We start from the raw sequence: 18,082 nt of genomic DNA, 5'->3' as shown, positions 1-18,082 counted from the left end.
TGGCAATTTAAATGGCTGATACAAACTATGACACACAAAATTACATAAGGATTCCCTGGATTTCTTGTTCACTTTTATTCAGGGAATCAGCAACATGTATTGAAAGTATAGGTGCAATGGAATGGGAACTGTATATTTTCATACCCTGTCATAGAGGTTTTACTTTTGGTTTTACAGCAAGAGTAATTTTTCTTTTGTTATTTTTCAGACTTGTTAAAGCAATCAGCACTGACCAGTTGCAAATGCTCGGTATGCAGCAGAAGGCAGCACTTGGGAGGGCAGGAGTGCTGCAGATTCGTCAGATATGCACAGGGACAATTAGCCGCAAGGAGGTAGTGATTTACAATTAAGATGTGTTGAACTGATACATATCATTGTTTCAGGGCTCACAACATGGAACAGCCAAGCAAGTAGCAACTTGGAGCATGGTGAGATGCTTCTGCTCCCCAGTCTCATCTGGTCCTGAAACTCAGGAAGATCTAGATGTCCCAAAGGGCTAAGTGGTCCAAATTTACTCAGATGTCAGAAAAGAAAGAATAATAAAGGTATAAATCTACCTCTGACCGACAGCTCTTTTGAAAGCAAGTTAAAATTGCTACTTGAAAACCCTAAAATAAGATCATGCTTACTGCTGTTTGACAAACTTTTTAACAGAAGTTCATATTAAATATGTTCAAGGGACCAGCTGGATGTCAGTTGCTATCCACTTGTAAGCAAGCCTCTTATAAAAACACAAGATAAAAGGTGTGTGATATAGGTTTCATCAAAATAAAATTAGGAGAGAGAATCTGATGTATAAAGAGTCGGCCAAGTGTATTGTGATATTTTAATGTATTAATCTACAGAATTAGAGATCTATTAAGACCAGAAGACAACAGAATAGCACAATTATACATATAATAATGGAACAGTTAGAGGTAGTATCAAGCACACTTACACTTCAACTGCAGTTCTATGGTATATTGGCATCTTTCTTTTTTTCTTAATTTGTGTGATATGATAATTAATCTTTAAATCTAGCAATGGTGATGAATTTCTCTTAGTTATTCTACATTCATATTTCCTGAAAGCATACACCTTTCACTGAAACTCTCTCAGATACTTTTAACATACAAATCACAGAGATCACTAGCACCCTATATTAAGGGGACATTAATTAATGTTAATTTAGAACTTAATTTGTACCAAAAAAAAGCATACTGTATCCCCATGCTTACAAAACGCTCATCACAATTTAACACTATGAAAAAGAAAAAAAAAACACTACTGATTCACCACTAATAAATAACAGATACTGTCCACAATACTTTCATACCTGGAGTACTGCGGAATCTCTCAAGTAGAGAATATCATAAGCCTCTTTCCTTAAACTGATTTAAGCACCACATTCACTTGGAATAAATTTATACCCTCTTCGGGAAAAAAAAAAAAAAAAAAAAGAGGGTACAAAAGAAAACAGAAGGGGAGGAAAAGGTCAACTGGACTTTCCACATACGTCTACTGGACTGGCAGCAAGCTCACCCCCACCCCCCTGCCCTACCACCTTCTAATGCAGTCATTTTTACTTTGCAGTGTATTGGTAGGAGCTGATTATAATTAGGTGTTTGATATGTAGTAAAGGAAAATATGATCTCCAGATGTGTAGACTGCTTCCTAATTATGCATTTCTTAATTCCATGGGGTGTTCATAGCTAAGGTTTGGATGTATCTTTCAGAATAATAAAGACAGTAGGTGTATTACAAACCGTTATTCTGCCATTTCTGCAGCTATGTTTAATTGCCAATAAGGCACTGAACAAAACAGAGAATTAAATTAAAAGTTCAATAAACACTGATCAATATTCTTGTAAATACCAAGTCTATAAAATGATCTTCTCTTTAAATGTAGTTATACTACAGGTACTGTGTAGATGATCCACATTTGAATTTCATGCATTGCTTGAAAGCCTAGTTAAGTTTGTTCCCGGTAAAAACGTTTTGAATCTAGGAATGCTGTCAGAAAAGATTATAAACCTGTCTTTATTCTTAAACTGTTGCTGTCTTCTGATTTCGCATTAGCTCACGATCAGCTGAATAAAGAAGTCATCTTCTGCCTAACATGTAAATAAATCATCAGCTTCAGTTACTTTACCGCTAGCTGTTTGTCATTCAGGAAAATAATGGTTAATCAATGACTAATCAATGAAGATGTGTAACGTATTAGTTTGCAGTCCTTCATCATCCTATTTTCCTCAATTGCCTGGGGGTTTGTGTTCAGTACTTACAGAATCGATTACGATTGTGAGTGATCATTCAGCTCATGTTGAGAGCTGTCAGCTGTGCTTTCTGCTAGGAGTTTTTACCCTCCTGTTTAATATGAGATGCTAATATTTAGCTGCATCTGACAAGCTAGATACCGTAGCAGAAAATTTTATAAGAAGTGCTTAAGTAACTAATTGCAACACTACATGTCACTTGATGAAACTAAACTTTTCCTGACTTCACAATAATCATAAGCATTACTGGCTTGCTGTGGAAAATTAAAGGAAAATAGCTGTCTGCTTGAGTCTGATCATGCCTGCAGGGAAGGTCTAAGAAAGGCAACTGACAATGATGCCTTTGTGCATAACTGCAGGGGGAAAACAGATAATTCTTCAATTTTCATATAAACTGACATTCTTCACCATATGACATTCATGTGTGAGCTCAATTTCTTACCAGAGCCACTAGAAAAGTTGGACCCACAGACTTTTGATGCAAAACAATGTAAATGAGTAACAAAGGTTTTTATAACAAAAGTAATGTTTCACTGCTTGACAAGACTGTTTTCTCTGAAGCAGATTTAAGCTTGTCACCAACATAAGGAGAAAAGATTGGCTGTTGTTCCCACACACACGCCAAATATATTACCACCAATGTATAGGTTTATTCACTCTAATTATTGTTTTCATACTTCTCTCAGAAAATGCATGTCAGTAGTAGTCATAGGGTGTGATGGTGGAAACTAATAATTGTTAATGTATTTCATTAAATATTTAGAACTGAGCAGTATTGATTAAAACAGCGATGTGTAAGCGCACATTTCTTGTAGTTTTAGCTCCAACAGCTCCCTCTTGTGATTGAAGCGGCAAAGCTCCCTTGCCTGAATCGAGCTACAGTCGTGTCATGCTAAACTTACTGGTACTCTCCGCAGCCAATGTTAAGAGGGAAAGAGGGAGAAAAGTTGCCTTTCCAGAAAACCACGCTAATATATCTTTATAACATAGAACATTCTCGTGTAGTTCAATAATCTATGTTAATATAGAAAATTGTTCTAGAAAAGTATTTTTTAGAGATTCATTTTAATATTCACTTCTTACAAAGAGCCATTTCTCCATCAATTTAGAGAATTTAACTCAGTTAAGAATTATTTGATTATTTTAGGGTTCTCATTGGTTGCCTTATTTGGAGCGGATGTGATAGACAGGAAAGGTAGTAATAGATTTCAGGAAACAAACATTTTCCTATCAAAGAGACTAAGAACTGCACTAATACCCACAGTACTGAAAATAATCAGCATCTGCTTTACTGATGCATTTTTACAAAAACAGTTGAAATAAATCCCTTAATTCAAAACACTAAGTATCCCACGTAAAACTGCTACCAAGTAATATTATTACCTTTCTACAGAGAAGAATATTTCCAGTATTAAATTGTATTTCTTTTTTTTTTTTTTTTTAATCCATCATCTGTATTGGAAATCAAATGACCTTTTGCAACAGATAGATACTCAGAAGTTTTTGTTTACAGAGAGATTGATATAAACTTCTTATTTGCAAAAGGAAAAGAGAAACTACCTGTGTATTTGGTATTACTGCATACAGCAAAACCAAAACTGATTAGTACTTAGTTACCAGCCAAGTAATAGACAAAAACACAAGGCCTAAAACTGGCAGTGATCTCCCTACAATCAAATAAGAAATAAGTACTGCAAAGGAGCAAAACTTCACGTAGCTATGTAATCATATTACCCACCACAGCTGTAAAAGCATCAAGACCATCATCTTTATACTTAGCCTTCATTTTGGAAAAGTCCAGTGTTTTAATCTGTTTAGGATTGTTTGGCTAAACTGTCCCCAAGGATATGAATGAAATTCCTACCAATAGCTTGGTTATTTTCTCCTTCCCTTTCCCCTCCCCCCTGACCTTCCTGTAATACACAGAAATATTTAGACAATGGTCAATTCATCTTCAAAACATCATGAACACCAACCCCAGCTCCCAGCCCTTCAAAATGACAACACAAGTGATTCCTCTGAAATCACAAAGTAAAGGAAACAAAACTTTAAATCACATATGAGATTTTTAGTAGAAACTCTATTGTTTCTCATTTCTTAACTTCGTGCCAAGTACTCAAAGCACACAAATAGGCAAAACAGATCCGTTCCCTCTTAGTTGTCATTAAGGATCCACAGAATATCCATATTTTGCTGGACCAGTCAAGACGGAAACAAAAAAAGGTGTCTGCTTATATCAAGTTCAAATTTTGAATTACCTTGCTTTGTCAGATGACTTTTTTTTTCCTTTTGGTCTTAAAGCTTCCAGCAATAGTAACACAATTAAGTATAACAGCCAGAGTACGATTACGATGTATGACAAAAATCTTCTCATTCGTATTTTGGCTTGTAATAATATATTCTGACATGTCATGAAGGTGCATTTTCTAACATACTTTACTTGGGTGAAATTGTTAATCTTTGTATTTAAAACAAAACATTTACACCCAAACATCTAAGCAATCATATTGCATAAGAATGACAAAATCCCTAATATTATCAAGGCAATTGATAAGTCTTAGAAAACATGATATGATTCCTGATGCAAAGAACATTCCTGCCTGCCGCCTCCCCCCCCCCCCCCCTTTTTTAAGATATAATCATCAAAACAATGACAAATGAAAGACTCAGAAAAGGTTATGACTTGACAAAGTAACATTTTTAAAACTTGGACACCAATCAAATTGATATAACTATCAGTGATGCAACACTTTCTGACACTAAAGTCTTTACCACTGTCTAAAATATATAGAATAGCCTATTGTGATTGCTTAATGTCAACTTCTGTTCATAAGCTCTTTCATAAAAGTGAAACAGGGAAAAATGATTTAAAGCAGTTCAATTTGTCTATTTACCTTAATCTTTAACTATTCCCATATGTCTTAGCTACATGATGTATGACTCGCCATAAACCAATTTTTCAAAGATATACAAGACAGAAAAAAAAGTCAGGCTCCTAACCTTTTATGCACTGAACTTCCATAGACAGCTGGCAAAACAAAACACTTCTAGGCTTCAGAAAAAGCTGAAAGGTTATTTTGCTCTCTTTCTTTTAGGAAACATTTCCAACTGCTAAATAGGATACAGTTGAAATCTCATGGAAAAAGACTCGAAGGAGAAAAGTCTTTGTTAACATTTGAATCAAACCAATAAATTGATGGTTGCTATTTTAATAAAAACAATTGGACTTCCACTTGGAAAACTAACAGTAGATTTTTACTCTCTTTTCTGAAAACCATCCTGCAATACCATACAAATCCTGCCATAAAAATTGCTTGTGGTATAATCTCGCTTTATGGTCATATGTATAACTCTAGACACTTAGCTGAATGACTGTTTTGCTAAGTATTTAGTAGTAACACCCTCTTTAATATGCATCAATCTGAAGCACAGGGTAATGCAACATACTATTTTGCTTTACTTCAACAAGAAATTCACTGGCAATTTAGAAAATAAGAACAATGCTATAAAAGAAACATGTCTGACTTACCTAGAACATTTGGTAGACTGGAGGAAGTCAGAGACTCATTAGTCAGCAGAAAATTTTTGTTTTCTCGAACAACTCACACGCAGCCTTGGATCCATTTGGGCACTGGGAACAAGCAAGATACCAGGCAGCATTATTCAGAACCTTATTGCTGCCTACTTTAAAAAACAAACACAGAATAAAAATATGCATAGATAGAAATTGTTTTAGTTTTCTGTTACCAGCTAGAAAACATTTTTAATTCTGTGTACTCCAGTAAATAAATGAAAAAGTATAATGTAATTTTCAATTTATTTTTTAAATTGCATTCAGACACGTATTTAAATATTTTGAATTCAAGAAAACTTCTGTATTACTAATGGACAGAATTGTGAACTTCATAGTTTAAGACACCTCCTCATATCAAAATGAGTTAAAAGCTTTTCAGTAAATCTAGCAACAGACATATTGCTGGTAATTTGGCATCACTGTGCATTTCAAAAACATTTGGTATTGGAGACAGACGTGGTAGAGATATCTCACAATGGGAGAATAAATGTTCTAAAAGTGTATTTTCAGAAACCTATCATAAGACCTGCTTGTAGTAAAATAAAACAATACGATGCATGCACAGAAAGAAAGAAAAAAAAAAACCTCAAACTTACCATTTTAGAAAAAGAGAGAGTTTTAATCCAGAATATATATGTTTATATATATTTTGAACGATAGAATTAAAATGGCTGGTTTTTAAACTTCAAATAAGCTTGAGAAACTGACTGCAGATCATGTATACAATGTAGGGTCAATGCTGTATTGAATTTCTAGACCATTTTCAGACTACCTTCTGGCAATGGAAGCATTTTGACCACTGACACTCCCTATGGGTATATCTGACTATCCTGGTACAATGCACCATTCCCCATTATTGAATCTACAACAAACTGCTGTAGGTTATTCATTGATTGAGTGTTTAAGTGTATTCTTTGGGAGCAAATGGAGAACAAAATCTGTAAACAATCACACACAAAATCAGCAGAATTCTTCGCTCTGAGATGGTTTTCAGTTTCAGCACTTAATTATCTGTATTCTTTGATAATAACTCTGTCACTTTAAATAAAGATGCACAGGAATTTTTCTTTTTCTTTTAAAAGATGCACCAAGATACAGCATGGAGCTGCACATTTTATCTCAGCAAAAATTAAGACATCACTGGCCAATATGACTACATAGGGACATAAGGTTTAAGCACATCTGCCATACTTTATGCTAACATCTTTATCTAGATCAATTACAATATGCACTATCACTGTTAAATAACCAATATAGATGCAGACTGCAGCTCTATAATATTCCTAATGGAGGTTAGAACAGATATTAAGAGCTACATTTTCATAAGCTTAAGCAGTAATTGTGTGTGCTTGTACGCCTGTGCATATCTTCAATCAAGCTGTATTTTGATATCAAAGGAAAACGTTCCCTTATTCGCTTTAACCAGTGCAAAAACCTCATATATATAGCTTTCAGTTCATTTGTACTGCTTGTCTGCCACTATGTATTTATAGCTATTACCTGAATGAGTGCTTCATGCAGTACTAGGGAACTAAAACAAAGACAGTTGAAGTTTACTTGATCATAATTTCCACCCTTGATTTAACAAAAAAATTAAAGAGGCCATCTGAAAATACAAATGACATGATTTTAGCTGATATAATTTCAGCTTGAGAAAACCGTATTTGTATATGTCACTGTAGTGACAAAGTATAATAGAAAGCTTACATTTCTTATCATTAAGTGCTTAAGACTATGATTACCGTAAATCCACAATGCAGTTCCTCGCATGCTCACTGCAAATGATACTACCACATTACTTTCTCTATCAAAATAGCACCCAAATGCCAGGGAGGCAGAAGCTCTCATCATGTGCAGTCCTTTCTAGACACGTAGCAGAGAATTGACTGTGCTCCAAAGAGCTCAAAAGTGAACAGTCTGGAGCAAAATACACAACAATGGTACGATGTTGAAAATAATTTTTTGCTCTATGAACTGAACTTCAGGCTACGTTATAATTCTGTTACACTAAGGTATTGCAGAAGGAGAACCTGCATGGTCTGCACAGAAGGACTTTTCAACATAAGCTGAACATAGACCAGGTTAGAAAACAAAGTGACTGATCTGTCTACAAGCCACCTAGGTAAGCATATTCACAGATGAGAAAATATTAGAATTTAGCAGGACCTCACAGGTATCATAATCCAGGCATTTTAGCTGCCCGTGCGTTGCAGGTCAACAGTCCCCTGCGTCTTCTGATGCCCAGACACACATGGCTGCGATCAGACTGCAGGTTGGATCAGGGTTTTCAGCAAGGTTCCCTTGGAAATGTCCACTCAGAGGAAAACTTGCTTTCACAGTCAATCCAGAAGGACCTCAGTTTAGATGATCGGGGAGCAAGACTGCAAGTTGCACCACAGAGACATCTGCAGTGCAACACAGACACTCCCAGTAGGCGCTTCTGAGTGGATGCTCAAGTGCATTATTAAATTGTGGTAGGGTATCAATTTCCTCTTTTCCTCTGCTGTCTGAGGAGGTTCAAATCCATACCTCCAACTTCCCCAGGGAGAAATTCAGCCATCTGCCAGTAATCCTGGCCTACCATTTTCCCTTCCACTAATGTGGAACCACTCACAGAGGAAAAAAAAAAAATAATATATATATATAGCTCGAGGGGACTGGGGAGATTTATGTTCAGTGTTCAGAAATCCAAAAATACCAGCCTCTAGATGCTTGCCTAATTCCTTAGATGTCCAAAGATGTGTCCAGGAATGGAGTTCTGTTGCATTAGGGACTTCTGCAGGATTCCTGAGCATTTTGTCTTGTTTCCAGCTGCAACTTCTATGGTGAAGTCTTCCCGTAGTACTACTTCTGGCTACACACAGATCTCTCAAATACCATAGGCTGTTTGAAACAGCACAAAAGTATCTATATTTTGACACAGCCTACACTTAAACCAGTAAGTCCATAAGGTTCCCAAGGCATCTCAAATACCAGCAGCAGTCTAACTGTATTAGCTTTCTTGTGATGCAGTGATTAGCACAGACACGACATAATGACAATACGGTTTCATTTTTTTTAGCCTGTAGTTCAGGTACCTCATCATTACAGTCTCTCAGCCATGAAGACTTACTTGTCCTGCTTCTAATGGTGTCCAGAAACATCTTATTTATGAACACTTAACGGTTCTAATCATGCAGCCCATTGTGAAGCTGTTTTTATGAGCTAAATTCCATGTATTCTGTATGAAAGAGTTAATGGGTGAAATACCTAAATAGTCACTGGATCAGAAAGCAGAGTACAGATTTCCCATTCCTAGAAGAGTGCTCCTGACATGAGTCCTGCTTGCTCCCTCCAGGCCAAGACATCTTTCCTGTAAAGGAGGAGAGCAGCCCAGATATACTATGGGATAGTGAGGTCTCTCACTGGGGAAGGAGATACACATTTGAACTTGATACAGGTTTGGGTCCCTATCAGTCTGCTCAATGCTCCTTCTGCTGAACCCTCCATACCAGTGGACAAAAATTCCTTTCAGAAAAGCAATAACCTCTCTTTTGTAAAGAAACAGTTCAAGGATCAAACACCAAGAAATAACTTAGGGTTATAAATGCCACATAGAGGTTCAGGCATTGAAAACTTAATGCAGTGTTTCAGATAGTGCTTATATTCATGGTTTCCTATTGACTAATTTAGATGGTTGCCTAATAGGTGTCTTTGCATAAAACAGACAGGTAGATCTCAAGGTTAATGTTATCAGTAAATATCAGTCAGAGAAGCCTAAGCAGAGGTTTCATGTTGCAAATGAGGCATCTAAACATCAGGTTTTGCTACACCCAATTTCATAACAGCTGTACTGTGACTCCTAAGAGCATGTATACCTCCAAGCCCAAACACAACTGTGTAGACTATACAGAGGATTTGGAAGCACCTTAAACCTCACCTCGAATCTCCTGTGGATGACTAACTTCATGTTAATTCTGTTATGTCAAAGGGCTTCCTTTAGGAAGCTTTGGAAATGAGAGGTTATGTCATGGGAATTTTCAAAATACTTCAAAACAAGCCAATAACAAAAACAGACACAGCAACAAGAAAAGCAGTTGGTTTTGTTTGTTTGTTACAATCAATAAAGTTCTATGGCACTTGTACTATGCTTACCCAACCTTACTAGATGAGCTTACAAGGAAAAGCTAATATAAGCAGTATTTAAAGAAAAACAACAAAACCCACAACCACCACATTCTAGAGTTTTCTTGTATTTTAGCTGGTAGGCAAAAAAGAGAAATGAATTTCTCCCTCTGCATACTAAATAAGTGCAATACAAAGACATAGTTTCCTTTAAAGAGCTTTTCCTTTGGGACAGTTTTCTCTGCACATACCCATCTTTAAATTATATTAACACTGAAAAACTAGGGCATTGAGCACCTTTCTACACAAAAATCTATTATGCTGTGTTTCTCATCCTAAGACATCATGACCGCATGTAATCACCTTGTCACTGTTCCAACTTAAGCATAACCAGAAGTTGTGTTGTAAACTATGAAAAGCGGGGCTTAGTCATTTGGCAGCAGACATTTCGCTCCCCAAGTCAAATTTGTTGATAGAAATTGGCTCTGCAGCAGCATTCATTTTAAAGTTGGTTTGTTATAAACATAGGGATTGTGTTATGTACAAAAACATCAAAAAGGACACATGATAACAGAATGCTGAGCCTGTTTGGGCGACCAGTTTGAAATCCAACAGGGATGCAGTGCTTGCCACAGAGACTGCTGGGAAGAACTCAGAGGTCAGGAAATGACAAGGCTTAAGGTTGCACACACTACATTAGCTCTGTTTCCTGATGCATGTGTTACAACACAGTCTCGAAACATCCAACAGCATTTTTAAGTCATAATACATACTTTCTATAGGTAAACAGGTGACATCCTATGCTATGCATTCCACATAGAGACAGACTTTTGGAGCATCCACAACGTACACATACAATAGGGAATACTAATCTAAAGTACAACAAAAAAGTGCAAACAGTTGTTTTTATGATATCATTCTGCTAAATGCCCTGCCCTTACCTTTTTTGTTCCACATAAGGGAGCTCTCCCTGACAGATGAAAAGAAATTTGTACCACAGTTGCTACTTAAATCCATAAGCTTGCCATAAGGGAGAAAAGCTCTCCTATCTTTAGGGTGCACCACTGCCACTGCTGAAGTTACATTGCTAAGATTATTGCGGACTTTACCAAGCACGTGCTAGTGGGCAATGTGTTTAGGAACTGTGGTGTAAAGGAAAAACAGATTAAGATTGCTTTTTACAAATAGTCAATCAAGAGGGAGAACAATTATTCTTCTGTTTTTCTTTTTCTGAGACAAGAAGAATGTGTCACACACAGAAAACTGTCTAAAGCTTGCTTAGGCAGGAGACCGGCCTGGCTCCCTAGTAATGGGAAGTTATCATCCTTCCACCACCACAACCTGTCTTTCTCATTAAGGAAAGCTTCCTCAGTTCTGAGTATGATGTCTCTGAATCTTAGTAGTTCAGTAAACTTTCATCTGTAGCAAGAAAGGCCACAGGAACAAGCTTTTGAATAATGTTGCATTATTGCTTCTTCTATGAGATTATGATGAGAGAGATTATAAACAGATATAATTCTCTGCTTGCAAAACCGGTAAATCCTTGTGTCTGGGAGACAAGACCTGAGAATTAAGTAAAGTAAGAATAACTCACAGTCCTACACAATAAATCTAAAAGCAAAAAAAAAACTCAGAAACAGCCTTTTGAAAGGATTGAACTTTTTCAAAATCTGAGGTGATGCCACCCCACTCCCAGTAAGAACACTTTCCTTCCCCAGGAGCCATTTGAAGAGAAAGAAGTTATGTTTTTTATTTTATTACTTGCAATTAGTAGATTTTCTGGGTACAAGATATTTTCTTAATAACATCTCTTAAGACTCTTTTCTATGTTAAAGATTTGTTGGTCTTGCAGCTTGACAGATTCGAATGGCCCAAAATAGAAACGTTACAAGCATATATCTTATAAGTGTTATACGATACTAAAGGAGAAAAGTAATTTTTGAAGCCAGAGCATGAAAACCAAATGCAATAACATGACTTCTATACAAGCTACACTTTCTTTTCATAGAGTATAAGTGAGGCGAGAGCATTTTTTTACATTACAGATCAGAAAATAACTGTTGATCTAGAACACCTGGAAAAAATTAGTTATTGACACATCAGTTTAGAAAAGGCTTAATATAGAAGGACAAGGAAAGGGTTGCATGTTTAACATTAGCATAACGGAGTGACACTTATTGCAAATTTAATTACCTAATATGCATATTTTAAAATTGTCTGAAAACATCCACTGATGACTTATTGTGGTTACTGAAAAATTAGCAGCTCCAACTGCTAAGGATGCTAAAGGCTGGCAGAGGCAATGCCTGCTGCTCCTAGAACAGAGAAACTGGAGGGAACACAGGCACAATTTGGGTAACTGAAGTATGAGTATTACTATGGTGTCTGGTGCAGATTCTGGGTAAATAGTCAGTTCTGACAGGGGACAAAGCTTGGGAATAGGATTTTGTAGACCCTGAAGAACTTTTCCTTCCTTCTCCTAATAATTCTACAACTTCCAAGTGTGTGTGAGTGGGGGTGGGGGGGGGGGTGGGGGTCAAGTTCATTTAACATTGTGGGAAATCCAGTCAAGAAATATAAGGCCACCTCCTAACTGTAGCTCTCCAAACTGTCCCTGCATCCCTGCATTATCCTAAGAGAAACTGGACAAAATAAACAGAGTTTGACCCTGCATTACCCTAAGAGAAACTAGATAAAACAAACAGACTGCCTGTAGCCACCTGAACATGAGGTGAGCAGGGATGCCCAAGACTGATAAAATGTACAACACCTGGAAGCCCTGGAGCAGAGAGACTAATCCATGGATGCAAACCTGAGAAAAGGGCAAGGAAAAGCCTCCCAGACCAAACTGCAATCTTCTCCCATGAATGAGAACTGTATAAATTTTACCCCCTTACTTGTGATGAGAAATGGCTCTTCTGTTGATGACAGCACAACTGCTTTGTTGTCACAGAGATACCTGCCATATGGGCATCACCAGCCACCAAAGTAATTTGGGAAGGCCAAAGAGCAACATAAAACTCAGCAAGAGCTGTTTTAGTCTCCCCTCAAAATACATTGTACTTCTGCACTGATGTCAGCTTAAAATATATATATATATATTTGACTGTTTGGCTCAAATACTGTTTCCAGACATCAGGCAACACAATTCAGAAATTAGGAAGTCTGCATTGTGAAGCTATTACTCCATTTAAGTAGTTGCAAAGATCTCACTAGGACTGTTTAAATGAAAGAGTAATTGCCTTCAGAATAATTCATTCTTTCCTTTTGTTTTCCACCACCTAAATCTCTGAATGCCAAGGCATAAGAAGATGCCCACAGTCATACAACAGGTGTGTCTCACCCTCTGGTCTGTTGACTATGATACACATTATCCACATTAGGATTACAGAAACAAACAAAGATTGCATGGTAGTCTTGCCTTAGTTTTTTCCAACTGTAGCACAGATGAATAAGGTAACCTTCTCTGTAACACAGAGCAGAAATGGAGAAATCTCATTTAAGCATTTCCCTTAAATTCAGGAAATTAAACTGGAGTCCTTCCTACCCCACCACCATCCTGCAAAAGGGAGCCCAGAAGAGAAGAATTGCAAATTTACAAAGCAGACTAAAAGGGTGTTTGATTTCTTCTGGATCTGAGCTAGACATTATCACTTAGAAGGAAAAAAAGAAAAATGTGTATGAGTGATCTGCTGCACAGCAAGACTTTGGTTGTGGTTACTTACAACCTGCTCCCTGACAGCTACTCATCCATTCTCTGCTCAGCGAGTCTCAGAGCAGAAGGAAACACTGTCCTGTGCTTGCTGTTAAAATTATACTCCCTTTAACAAACGACTGGACATCAAGCATCCAGGCCTCTTAAAATGTACACGAGTCACTTGGCTTCTTCAAATGCTCTTTACAGTACACTGGGTTTCTGGTCAACAGAAGATTGTTTTTCTTCATACAAGCACAACTGCAAAAGGAGCATTTGTTTGAAATTGATCTCCCCAGTGCAAGTTTTAATGTGTTGTTAAACTCAGCCATTTAAACCAGAACCAGCAAAATAAAACTCTGATGACTCTTAAAGAATTTAAGATTAATGCAGGAGGAAATTACCTTGCCTAGTCATGCCTACTTTTATTAGTACCCTGCAGTTGTGTTTCATTTTGGATGTGGCAAAAGTATGATTTGAAAGTCAAGAAGGCAACCTCTTGCATTTTGTATTTAATTATTGTACACAGTACAATGCTAAAGCTGCATTTCCAGAGATTGTGGTCACGTATTTTGCAAGTTTTACTTTAACAAAACTGCAGTCATGGAAGTGAGAAGTTATATCTTCCCATGACCATGCTGAAAAGTAGCAGGTGTCTTTTTAAATAGGTATGTCCAATAATCATAATACCAACACTGCACAATTCAACAGATTTGGTGTGGTTTGTTGTTGTTCTGGTTTTAGGTGGGATCTTTTTTTATTTTTTTATTTTTAATGGTGAAATAGATGCAGTCTTCAAACATTTCACTAGGTTCCGCTGTTTCCCTGGATGGGGTACAAACTTTGAGATTATTCCTAGTGTATTACTTTCAAATTTTATTGTACTGTGTGGTTTTAAGGAGAGAGCTAGTTTCAGCTTATGGTGAGGTTGGTTTTATTTATAAGGCTGCAGCGTACAGGGAATTCATTAGCAAAGCGGGAAAACAAACTAGACCAACCGGGTTAGAGAAGTTCTGAAACATTTATCAAGTTCTTCAGATGAACTGTATTCCCCTTGGCATGTCCTAGAACTCCACGTGGACTCTCCCCAACTCTCTGCTCCGGAGAGCTACACAGCTACACTCTTGTGCAAATATTTCATGGCCTAATCACCAGCCTCACAGCTCAAAAATATTCAATATAGGAATTTTAAATTAAGATTAAGCTTCCTGTTGTTTAGGTAGGCCCGTCTATAAATGCAAAACTGAAGCGAATGAAGCAACATTATCCCTTCCCTTACACTTCATCCTTTCCTCACTCACAACCAAGCCTCCAGTAAGTGCCTAATCAAAATATATACCTACACTCAATCATAACAGGGTGGTGGAAGGACATTCAGTGGTGAGAAACACTGAAGAACAACAATTGCTATTTCAGTGAATTCAACAGCCAAGCGAGAATGACATTTTACGCTTTACGATTACATTCAATGGTTGTTCACGTGACCAAGAACTGGAAGAAACATACCAAGTAGCAATATTGTAAGTTAAAAAATATTTCAAAATAGTCTTTTATTCCCTTTCCAACCACCAAAATGAGAAGGAAGAGAAAGAAAAGAAACATGAGCCAAATAGCAAAAAATGTTCTGAGGTGTGAAGTGTGAAGTACTTTCATCATGAAAGAAGCTATTACAAACTGATATTCAAACTTCAGCTATAAATTACCCAGAACTCCTTGAAGCTATTTGTGTGCATGCAAGTGTTCAGCACAAGGGGGTGCACAGGTCACCAGAGAGCCAAGGAAATTACGACTGGCAAGTCTGCGCTGAGACCTGCCTGGACCCAAGCACACGGAAGGGCTTCATAACACTCAGCAGCACCAGGCAGTATTTTTGGAAGGAAAACGAAGAGCAGCTTCTCCATCTGAAAACAGCAAATAGATTTATGTATTTACTTATTTTTAGGAAGGCAGGAGGTAATTACTGAAGTTGGAATTTGGCCAGGTCATTGGTGTTAACATTCCTCCTCTTGCAAAAAGAGGTAACCAGGACCTTGAATTTGCAACTTGTCTGAAAGACCTGAAGTGTGTTAGACAAACACCTACCAGAAGTGTAATTCTAGTTAAATTTAATGTCAAGAATGACTTAAACCTAACATGATCTGATCCCTGAACACCTGAACTCAATGAGAAGTTCGTTAGGATACCGAAAGGAATAGACTTTTGATACTTGTTTCTGTTTTACTTAGATGTCCCAGAAATGTTATGTGCCTTCACTGCAGATTGGACCTTTGAATAAAGGAAGCAAGAATATTACAAATTTATTAAATCTGGAATCTCGGAGAGGGATGGAGGCCAGGAAGAAAATAACAGAGGGAGGTAGAGGAAAGAAGTGAGAAGAACACACAATAGCTTAAGCATATACTATGAGGGCAGAAGAGGAAGACAGTTTAAATTACAATCAGTACTATCTTTTTATATTCAGAGCCATTCAACTTGGGGGTAGAAGGAGGGAGAAGCTATGGGATTTTAAGTGCTTTATTTAACAAATCACAAGAATGTGTAAGTGAGCCTGACACATCGTTGCACTGGGCCCAAAAAGGCCACTACCGTTGTTTAGACCAGCAACTAACATTCAGACTTCAGCAGGGTGTATGTCACACCAGAACTGCCTGAAAACATTGCAGGTGTGAAGCAGTTTGCCACCACAAGCAACTCCCCTCTTTTTCATGCTGAAGATGACAACAGTCATCAGTTCTAGGTCACTCCATGACCACCATTGCCTCTTGTTCACACCAAGATAGAAGAGTCAAGAGGCAGCTGTCACGCAATAAAGCATTTGCTGTCCCAGACTCTGGCAACAGTAATGACAAGAAAGCTTTCTGCTCCACAAATCCCTTTGGAATCAGCCCTTCCCCTCCTTGTAAATAAGAGTTAGCACTGTCCATCTTCTTAGTTGCACAGAAAGAAACCAGAGCTCTTGCTTCTGAAGATGAGATAGAAATGGAGGTAAGCAGGTGCCCTGTGAAAAAGTAATTAATACACTTTCTGAGGAAATGATGAGGAATAGATTCAGATGTCCTGGATGATGGTGAAGAACAAAGAAACCTACATCCCCAACAATGGTTTTCACCTCAGGACCTCAAGACCAGCCATTCTCTCAATCTTTACATTTACTCAATCTTGTCCTACCATAGCCAAAATTTATTTGTGGTATACGCAGAATTCAAGTATCCTCATGTCAGCTGAGCATCTAGTAGGATTAATGCTCAGCAAGACCTTTAAGTTCAAACAATTAAATGCATGTGCAACTTCAGCTTTGTTGTGGAATTTGAATGTAATGTGACTGAGTCCATCCACCATGCATTCATGCAAAATTTCCGATTTCCCTTTGTTGTGTTCTCCACTGACATGTTTATCCTTTTTTTTTTTTCCCCCCACAGAAAGAGAAATTGGAGCAAGGCAGACAGGTGCTTTCTCCTTCTACACCAGGCCAGAACAGGAATAAACAGAAAAGCAAAAGAAAACAGCTAGATACATAGGGAAGAAAAAATAATCATTATATGTCACCAAAATTCACAGGCCGGGGGACTGTCTGCAGATGACAGCAACAAGGTGAATAATTCGGTTGGCAGACTCCATCCTAGGGTGCAGGAGAAGGGTGGAGCAGAGGACAGCCCAGGTGGACAGTACCTGCATTGCACTGTGAGGGAAAGGCTGCGCACTTGCACAAGCCCTTCCTGCATCTCACCAATTTTAAATACCAAGAGTAACTTTAAACAAGACTTAAGCCCAACAGGTTGATCCTCTGCAACCTCTATCTCTCCTCTTCCCCTCCAGAGGCCAGCCTGTGTACCGAATCAGATATTAGCAGTGGAACAGATCTAGCTGATTTAGCAACCTGCCAACACAGGACACCGCAGGACCCTCAGGAGTGCTTTCAGCACCTTGGTTTTAGTTGTTCCATGTTGTGGAGTCCACAGCAGAACAGTTATCACTGCATGCTTTCCGAAGCATTTACTTATATTCTCCTTTTGCTAACATCAGACTCCCCTTCCTTCTTGTTGCTTGCTTGTAAGCTTTTGCCACGTCTAATACTTCATTCGCATAGCCAAACTATACATGGTTACAACTGATTTTTAACTCTTCCTCAAAAATGGGTTGCGCCCACATGCGCAACCAGATTTTTTCTTTATCCAAACTCTTGGTTTGTTACTGTGTCTAGGATTGGATGGCAGGAACGGTTAGATTTATTGCTACTGTGACCTGCTCACTTAGATAATTCTTAGCTTCTTGAAGATAACTTTATATTTTTCTTTCTGCACAACTCTGGTCATATTTTTTCTTTGCAGCTATCAGGTTTTATTACATGAAACATAATCCCATCTCTTGGGACACAGTCGAAGTCAAACAGCAGAGGAAAGTTTATTTCTTAATAGTGGAAGACTTTCTTGTCACCTAGACAAAAAGTCTGTCCCT

The 18,082-nt window shown here is 37.7% G+C and overlaps 1 long non-coding RNA gene across 3 annotated transcripts in view; it reads right to left on the bottom strand.

Moving 5' to 3' along the window:
- Nucleotides 1-18,082, bottom strand: part of LOC106029942 (uncharacterized) — a 165,209-nt gene that overhangs the window by 122,036 nt on the left and 25,091 nt on the right. For all 3 annotated transcript variants that reach the window (XR_010832463.1, XR_010832465.1, XR_010832462.1), the window contains one exon: nucleotides 5,785-5,886. This is a non-coding gene — a long non-coding RNA (uncharacterized lncRNA). The remainder of the gene's footprint in view (nucleotides 1-5,784; nucleotides 5,887-18,082) is intronic.

The sequence above is a fragment of the Anser cygnoides genome, chromosome 6 (genome assembly GCF_040182565.1).
Source record: "Anser cygnoides isolate HZ-2024a breed goose chromosome 6, Taihu_goose_T2T_genome, whole genome shotgun sequence".
In the NCBI taxonomy this organism is placed as follows: domain Eukaryota; kingdom Metazoa; phylum Chordata; class Aves; order Anseriformes; family Anatidae; genus Anser; species Anser cygnoides.
The sequence above is the reverse complement of the archived record's forward strand: the minus strand, read 5'-3'. Positions and strand labels throughout refer to the sequence as shown.